This window comes from Nerophis lumbriciformis, linkage group LG26 (genome assembly GCF_033978685.3).
Source record: "Nerophis lumbriciformis linkage group LG26, RoL_Nlum_v2.1, whole genome shotgun sequence".
NCBI lineage: Eukaryota > Metazoa > Chordata > Actinopteri > Syngnathiformes > Syngnathidae > Nerophis > Nerophis lumbriciformis.
Genome location: NC_084573.2, coordinates 7125280 through 7135000, shown reverse-complemented (window position 1 = coordinate 7135000; position 9721 = coordinate 7125280). Strand labels below are relative to the sequence as shown.

General features: G+C 41.4%; 1 protein-coding gene across 1 annotated transcript in view; it reads right to left on the bottom strand.

The window, feature by feature from the left end:
- The window catches only part of LOC133624011 (uncharacterized), a 37519-nt gene that overhangs the window by 8273 nt on the left and 19525 nt on the right, over positions 1–9721 (bottom strand). The gene's annotated exons all lie outside the window — the stretch shown is intronic.

The following is a 9721-nucleotide window of genomic DNA, read 5'->3' as shown; positions in this document are numbered from 1 at the left end:
ATATATTTATGAACATTCATTTTTTACAAGACACAAAAGTTCATTTTTTGTTTGGGAGAAGCACATTAAATACAATTTAATTTTCTCAAATATGTGTTGTACATGGATAAATATTGTTTGTGGTCTCAAAGTGACTTTCAGTGATGGAAGCGATAAATATAATGTAGAGATTGTTAAAATGTGTATGTCAAACATAGAAAGTGTATTTTGTCTGGCTGGATGTAAATAGACATGATCAGTGACGTGCAGTCACTGGAGGCAGGTGAGAAAGGGCTTCACCTGCCACCATGGAAAGAAAAAAAATGTAAAAAGAAAAACAATTAATTAAATTGTTATGTATCCAGGGATTATACTATAAAGTTAGAGATAGGGTGAGAAGCTCTGTCATCCGGGAGGAGCTCAAAGTAAAGCCACTGCTCCTCCACATGGAGAGGAGCCAGATGAGGTGGTTCGGGCATCTGGTCAGGATGCCACCCGAGCGCCTCCCTCGGGAGGTGTTTAGGGCACGTCCAACCGGTTGGAGGCCACGGGGAAGACCCAGGACACGTTGGGAAGACTATGTCTCCCGGCTGGCCTGGGAACGCCTCGGGATCCCCCGGGAGGAGCTGGACGAAGTGGCTGGGGAGAGGAAAGTCTGGGCTTCCCTGCTTAGGCTGCTGCTCCCGCGACCCGACCTCGGATAAGCGGAAGAAGATGGATGGATGGATAGAATATAAAACATGTTTTCAGTTATTTCAACTTTTTTTTTTTGTTAAGTACATAACTCCACATGTGTTCATTCATAGTTTTGATGCCTTCAGTGACAATCTACAATGGCATGAAAATAAAGAAAACGCATTGAAATGAGAAGATGTGTCCAAACTTTTGGCATGTACTGTATGTATATTATATACAGTTTCAAAATGATGTATCACTTTTTTTTTTCTTCACAACATGCCCAAAAAAGAATAGAAAGAAGCAATGCTTATTTAATCCTCCTTCTTTTCCACTTCATATCAAGACTTCCACATACGTCCACTCCCTCTACTCTGTATGTACACATTTTACACATTACAATCTGAAGTGTTAATACAACAGTTTTTTTCATAACAAGGTAAGTCACTTTTGATGAAAGAAATATATATATATTTCGTTTGTTTCCTACCAGTATTTATCTCCTTTGTACTTTGTAAGCACTAGTAGTTTGAACAGTTTCTTAAAGTGGATCACGTTGGTACATTCTTTCACTTCTTTACTCAATCCATTCCATAATTTAATTCCACAAAATGGGAGCCATTACGTCCCTGCTTGGCACTCAGCATCAAGGGTTGGAATTGGGGGTTAAATCACCAAAATGATTTCCGAGCGTGTCCACCACTGCTGCTCACTGCTCCCCTCACCTCCCAGGGGGTGAAACAAGGGGATGGGTCAAACGCAGAGAGTAATTTCACCACACCTAGTGTGTGTGTGTGTGACTATCATTGGTACTTTAACTTCAACTAAATGTTTTAAGTGTTGTGCATGCATACAAATGCTTTAAATTTAGATTTTTCTCTTAGGCTATATTTTATTGAGAATAATTGTTGTACATTTTAGGGTACAACAATTGGCAAACTATAATTTCAGTGACTATAGCATGTTGGATTTGTTTTTGGAGTTACAAACCCCGTTTCCATATGAGTTGGGAAATTGTGTTGGATGTAAATATAAACGGAATACAATGATTTGCAACCCATATTCACTTGAATGCACTACAAAGACAACATATTTGATGTTCAAACTCATTAACTTTTTTTTTTTTTTTTTTTTGCAAATAATAGTGAACTTAGAATTTCATGGCTGCAACACGTGACAAAGTAGTTGGGAAAGGGCATGTTCACCACTGTGTTACATGGCCTTTCCTTTTAACAACACTCAGTAAACGTTTGGGAACTGAGGAGACACATTTTTGAAGCTTCTCAGGTGGAATTCTTTCCCATTCTTGCTTGATGTACAGCTTAAGTTGTTCAACAGTCCGGGGGTCTCCGTTGTGCTATTTTAGGCTTCATAATGCGCCACACATTTTCAATGGGAGACAGGTCTGGACTACAGGCAGGCCAGTCTAGTACCCGCACTCTTTTACTATGAAGCCACGTTGATGTAACACGTGGCTTGGCATTGTCTTGCTGAAATAAGCAGGGGCGTCCATGCTTGGAGGGCAACATATGTTGCTCCAAAACCTGTATGTACCTTTCAGCATTAATGGCGCCTTCACAGATGTGTAAGTTACCCATGTCTTGGGCACTAATACACCCCCATACCATCACAGATGCTGGCTTTTCCACTTTGTGCATATAACAATCCGGGTGGTTCTTTTCCTCTTTGGTACGGAGGACACGACGTCCACAGTTTCCAAAAACAATTTGAAATGTGGACTCGTCAGACCACAGAACACTTTTCCACTTTGTATCAATCCATCTTAGATGAGCTCAGGCCCAGCGAAGCCGACGGCGTTTCTGGGTGTTGTTGATAAACGGTTTTCGCCTTGCATAGGAGAGTTTTAACTTGCACTTACAGATGTAGCCACCAACTGTAGTTACTGACAGTGGTTTTCTGAAGTGTTCCTGAGCCCATGAGGTGATATCCTTTATACACTGATGTCGCTTGTTGATGCAGTACAGCCTGAGGGATCGAAGGTCACGGGCTTAGCTGCTTACGTGCAGTGATTTCTCCAGATTCTCTGAACCCTTTGATGATATTACGAACCGTAGATGGTGAAATCCCTAAATTCCTTGCAATAGCTGGTTGAGAAAGGTTTTTCTTAAACTGTTCAACAATTTGCTCACGCATTTGTTGACAAAGTGGTGACCCTCGCCCCATCCTTGTTTGTGAATGACTGAGCATTTCATGGAATCTACTTTTATACCCAATCATGGCATCCACCTGTTCCCAATTAGCCTGTTCACCTGTGGGATGTTCCAAATAAGTGTTTGATGAGCATTCCTCAACTTTATCAGTATTTATTGCCACCTTTCCCAACTTCTTTGTCACGTGTTGCTGGCATCAAATTCTAAAGTTAATGATTATTTGCAAAAAAAAAAAAAAAAGTTTATCAGTTTAAACATCAAATATGTTGTCTTTGTAGCATATTCAACTGAATATGGGTTGATAATGATTTGCAAATCATTGTATTCCGTTTATATTTACATCTAACACAATTTCTCAACTCATATGGAAACAGGGTTTGTAGTTTTTGAAGAGATCGCTGACATTTCCGCAGCTAAGATGAATACATATGGCGATAATGAATGTGGACACCAGATGCTTGGTCTCGTTTGGAGAGATTGAAAGAGAGGAGACAGGAATGAGCAGGTATCGGACGCCTCGGTCTCCTTGGACGCATCCTCGCTCATCCATGTGGACTGGACAGTGGCGGAGAGTTGGTGAGCGGATGAGGGTGGAGTCAGTTCTCTTGGTTGCTTTGTTGGGTCTGCTCCACCCACCCCAGCAGACGATGGCGTGGAACACCGCAGGGGCCACCACAGTGTGTGTGGGTGTTCAAATTAGATTTTTGTTTGGTTTTTGTTTGGTTTGGCCCCCCTCCCCAGCGTTTACCTGTTTCTCGCCTTCTTTGTAGGGGGCGCCGGAAGTTGGCAGACCCGTCAGCGATCCTGTTCTGTTATGTTTGTTGTCTTCTCCCATCCATCCATCCATCCATCTTCTTCCGCTTATCCGAGGTCGGGTCGCGGGGGCAGCAGCCTAAGCAGGGAAGCCCAGACTTTCCTCTCCCCAGCCACTTCGTCCAGCTCTTCCTGTGGGACCCCGAGGCGTTCCCAGGCCAGCCGGGAGAGATAGTCTTCCCAGCGTGTCCTGGGTCTTCCCCGTGGCCTCCTACGGGTTGGACGTGTCCTAAACACCTCCCTAGGGAGGCGTTCGGGTGGCATCCTGACCAGATGCCCGAACCACCTCATCTGGCTCCTCTCGATGTGGAGGAGCAGCGGCTTTACTTTGAGCTCCCCCCGGATGGCAGAGCTTCTCACCCTATCTCTAAGGGAGAGCCCCGCCACCCGGCGGAGGAAACTCATTTCGGCCGCTTGTACCCGTGATCTTGTCCTTTCGGTCATAACCCAAAGCTCATGACCATAGGTGAGGATGGGAACGTAGATCGACCGGTAAATTGAGAGCTTTGCCTTCCGGCTCAGCTCCTTCTTCACCACAACGGATCGATACAGCGTCCGCATTACTGAAGACGCCGCACCGATCCGCCTGTTGATCTCACGATCCACTCTTCCCTCACTCGTGAACAAGACTCTGAGGTACTTGAACTCCTCCACTTGGGGCAAGATCTCCTCCCCAACCCGGAGATGGCACTCCACCCTTTTCCGGGCGAGAACCATGGACTCGGACTTGGAGGTGCTGATTCTCATCCCAGTCGTTTCACACTCAGCTGCGAACCGATCCAGCGAGAGCTGAAGATCCTGGCCAGATGAAGCCATCAGGACCACATCATCTGCAAAAAGCAGAGACCTAATCCTGCAGCCACCAAACTGGATCCCCTCAACGCCTTGACTGCGCCTAGAAATTCTGTCCATAAAAGTTATGAACAGAATCTGTGACAAAGGGCAGCCTTGGCGGAGTCCAACCCTCACTGGAAACGTGTCCGACTTACTACCGGCAATGCGGACCAAGCTCTGGCACTGATCATACAGGGAGCGGACTGCCACAATCAGACAATCCGATACCCCGTAGTCTCTGAGCACTCCCCACAGGACTTCCCGAGGGACACGGTCGAATGCCTTCTCCAAGTCCACAAAACACATGTAGACTGGTTGGGCAAACTCCCATGCACCCTCAAGGACCCTGCCGAGAGTATAGAGCTGGTCCACAGTTCCACGACCAGGACGAAAACCACACTGTTCCTCCTGAATCCGAGGTTCGACTATCCAGCGTAGCCTCCTCTCCAGTACACCTGAATAGACCTTACCGGGAAGGCTGAGGAGTGTGATCCCACGATAGTTAGAACACACCCTCCGGTCCCCCTTCTTAAAGAGAGGAACCACCACCCTGGTCTGCCAATCCAGTGGTACCGCCCCCGATGTCCACGCGATGCTGCAGAGTCTTGTCTTCTCCCTGCCTTCTCTATTGGTTTTTCAGTTTCTTCCTCAGTCTTTTGTCCCCAACGAGGCACATCTGCTGCTAATCACTTCCTGGTAGCATTTAAGCGTGTCTCCACCAGCTGGTCCCTGCCGGTTATTGTTCCTGAACTCCGCTCTGACATGTGCTACCTTGATTCTGCTTCCCTGGTATGTTGTCTTCGCATATTTCTGTATATTGACCTCGTTGTGTTTTTGTTTTCCTAGCCACCTTGTTTTGAGAGGACTAGTTTTTGCCACGCTGTGTGCGTCCTGACCTTTGCTCCGCCAACCTCTGAAAGAGACTACTTTAGTTATATTTCCCATGGTGTGCACTTTTGCCCCATCACCCTTAGTTACCATTTTTGGACTTATTAAATATTTTTATTTGTTATCGTGTACTAGTGATGGGTTGATGAGGCGTCATGAAGCGTTTCGACACATTGCAAAACTGTATTGATACTGTGTCGATACTGTCACTAAATACTGACATCTGCTGGACATTAAAAATCCCTACAGGCAACCTATGGACCGACTCAACTGACACTGATTTTATGCTCTAGTACAGGGGTCACCAACCTTTTTGAAACCAAAAACTACTTCTTGGGTACTGATTAATGCGAAGGGCTACCAGTTTGATACACACTTAAATAAATAAATATATTGTCATTTGTAAGTTACACATAAGTGTGATTTAAACAAGAATAGCTAAATAAATAAATGTATATATATAAAAAAATGGGTATTTCTGTCTGTCATTCCGTTGTACATTTTTTTTTCCTTTTACGGAAGGTTTTTTGTAGAGAATAAATGATGAAAAAAACACTTACCGTAATTGAACGGTTTAAAAGAGGAGAAAACAAGAAAAAATTTAAAATAAAATTTTGAAACATAGTTTATCTTCAATTTCGACTCTTTATAATTCAAAATTCAACCGACAAAAAGAAGAGAAAAACTAGCTAATTTGAATCTTTTTGAAAAAATTAAAAAAAGAATTTATGGAACATCATTAGTAATTTTCCCTGATTAAGATACATTTTAGAATTTTGATGACATGTTTTAAATTGGTTAAAATCCAATCTGCACTTTGTTAGAATTTTTAACAAATTGGACCAAGCTATACTGATTTATCTTTGTTAGAAAACAAAGATAAATCAGTATTTCTTCTAGATTTTCCAGAACAAAAATTTTAAAAGAAATTCAAAATACTTTGAAATAAGATTTAAATTTGATTCTACAGATTTTCTAGATTTGCCAGAATATATTTTTTGAATTTTAATCATAGTAAGTTTGAAGAAATATTTCACAAATATTCTTCGTCGAAAAACCAGAAGCTAAAATATTTATTATTCTTTACAATAAAAAAAATAAAAATTACTTGGACATTGACTTAAATTGTCAGGAAAGAAGAGGAAGAAATTTAAAAGGTAAAAAGGTATTTGTTTAAAAATCCTAAAATCATATTTAAGGTTGTATTTTTTTTCTCTAAAATTGTATTTCTAAAAGTAATAAGAAGCAAAGTAAAAAAATAAATGAATTTATTTAAACAAGTGAAGACCCATCCATCCATCCATTTTGTACCGCTTATTCCAAGTGAAGACCAAGTCTTTAAAATATTTTCTTGGATTTTCAAATTCTATTTGTCTCTTTTAGAATTAAAAATGTCGAGCAAAGCGAGACCAGCTTGCTAGTAAATAAATACAATTTAAAAAATAGAGGCAGCTCACTGGTAAGTGCTGCTCTTTGAGCTATTTTTAGAACAGGCCAGCGGGTGACTGATCTGGTCCTTACGGGCTACCTGGTGACCGCGGGCGCGGCGTTGGTGACCCCTGCCCTAGTATATACAATAATATAAACCAAGTCATTGTATTTCATTTAGGATTATTTCATATCTTCATTTAAATAAAAATATATTTTTATCTTTTTTAGATACAGTCAATAAATAATGTGAACATGTATCATAACATGGAAATCTAAGAGAACGTGTTGTGGATGATTGTAGACTGGGGATTTTTTTAATTTTATTTTTTTACACATTTTTATTAAAAAAAAAAAAAAAAGTTTTTCTGACGTATTACATTTTAGACGATTTCTCTTAGTTATTATTTCTCGAGCTGTAGAAAAGAGCCGCTCACAGGGCACAGAGGAGGCGTCAGTGCGACACAGTTCGCGTATCGGTCACGTGACCAAAACAGCTCATGATCGGTCACGTGACTTTCTAAAAGCGGTACGCGCACCGACACAGGGTTTTGCTCTATGAGCTCGACGCATGCGCCGATGCATCGGTGTTGCCGGACCCATCACTAGTCCTGACCTTTGCTCCGCCAATCTCTGAAAGAGACTACTTTAGTTATATTTCCCATGGTGTGCACTTTTGCCCCATCACCCTTAGTTACCATTTTTGGACTTATTAAATATTTTTATTTGTTATCGTGTACCTTGCCTCCATTCTCTGCATCCCGGGGTCCACCCTTGAACTCTATCCTAACACTGTTCTGTCTCCCTGTAATGTTTGTCTGCTCTAGAATGGGATTGTGCTGAAAATGTTAATTTCCTCTCGGGGATTAATAAAATATTTCTGATTCTGATAGTGGACAGCCTTTAGGAATACCCACCTTGATTTGGAGACCTGGGCTAATGCTTGAGGCTGGCAAGATAAAGCTGTTCATATCGTTAAATAGTCCAAATATTTTCTGGAACGTGTCACCAAATCCAACGTATTCCAGCGTTAGAAAAAGAAAGGCATGTTGCAGTGAATCAAACCCGAGTCCAAATTCAAATGTACTGCACTTAGTTTTTTTTCTCTTCACCAGAAACTTTGGACAGTTTTAAACTTTTTCAAAAGTCTCCAAATTACAATTTTGAAATGAAGGAATTTCCGGTAAAAGTGTACTTTAACTGCAAGTTTTGCAAGTGACGGCATTCTGTCCTTGGATCGTGAAATAGAAAGAGGCGCCTGACACTTAAAAAAAAAAAGAAAAAAAAGAAAGATTCGCTCTTAGTCACAATCAGACATGTTTACAAACTATTACACAGATTTTTATATATTCAACCAACATTTAAAGGGGAACATTATCACCAGACCTATGTAAGCGTCAATATATACCTTGATGTTGCAGAAAAAAGACCATATATTTTTGGGCTGGGGGGCGTGGTTGGGGGCGTGGTTAAGAGGGGAGGAGTATATTTACAGCTAGAATTCACCAAGTCAAGTATTTTATGTATATATATACATATATATATACATATATATATATATATATATATATATATATATGTATATATATATCAGAAATACTTGACTTTCAGTGAATTCTAGCTATAAATATATATTTCTTTTATTATATGTATATATATATATATATATATATATAAATAAGAGAAATACTTGAATTCCAGTGTTCATTTATTTACACATATACACACACATAACACTCATCTACTCATTGTTGAGTTAAGAGTTGAATTGTCCATTCTTGTTCTATTCTCTGTCACAATTTTTCGAACCATGCTGAACACCCTCTCTGATGATGCATTGCTGTGTGGCACGCACAAAAGTGCCTTCATCAAATGCACTAGATGGCAGTATTGTCCTGTTTAAGAGTGTCACAACATTGCTGTTTACGGCAGACGAACTGCTTTACGGTAGAGGAAAACACGTCACTCAGGTCCGCATGGAGCTGGAGGGGGCGTGGCCTCCAGCTCCGCCTGAATTTCGGGTGATTTTCGGGAGAAAATTTGTCCCGGGAGGTTTTCGGGAGAGGCGCTGAATTTCGGGAGTCTCCCGGAAAATCCGGGAGGGTTGGCAAGTATGGTTCCCGCAGACGAGCGAGCTAAACCCCCCGGATGTCTTGACTCACACCGTCCCTTATGCCACCGAAGATGATCAAGAGAAGAATATCGACCCTAGCTTCCCTGGCCTGCTGACATCAACTCCAAAACTGGACAGATCAGCTTTCAGGAAAAGAGAGCGGATGAGGGTATGTCTACAGAATATATTAATTGATGAAAATTGGGCTGTCTGCACTCTCAAAGTGCATGTTGTTGCCAAATGTATTTCATATGCTGTAAACCTAGTTCATAGTTGTTAGTTTCCTTTAATGCCAAACAAACACATACCAATCGTTGGTTAGAAGGCGATCACCAAATTCGTCCTCGCTTTCTCCCGTGTCGCTGGCTGTCGTGTCGTTTTCGTCGGTTTCGCTTGCATACGGTTCAAACCGATATGGCTCAATAGCTTCAGTTTCTTCTTCAATTTCGTTTTCGCTACCTGCCTCCACACTACAACCATCCGTTTCAATACATGCGTAATCTGTTGAATCGCTTAAGCCGCTGAAATCCGAGTCTGAATCCGAGCTAATGTCGCTATAGCTTGCTGTTCTTTCCGCCATGTTTGTTTGTGTTGGCATCACTATGTGACGTCACAGGAAAATGGACGGGTGTGTATAACGATGGTTAAAATCAGGCACTTTGAAGCTTTTTTTAGGGATATTGCGTGATGGGTAAAATTTTGAAAAAAACTTCGAAAAATAAAATAAGCCACTGGGAACTGATTTTTAATGGTTTTAACCCTTCTGAAATTGTGATAATGTTCCCCTTTTAAAAATGATTTATTATTCATCACTAAATTT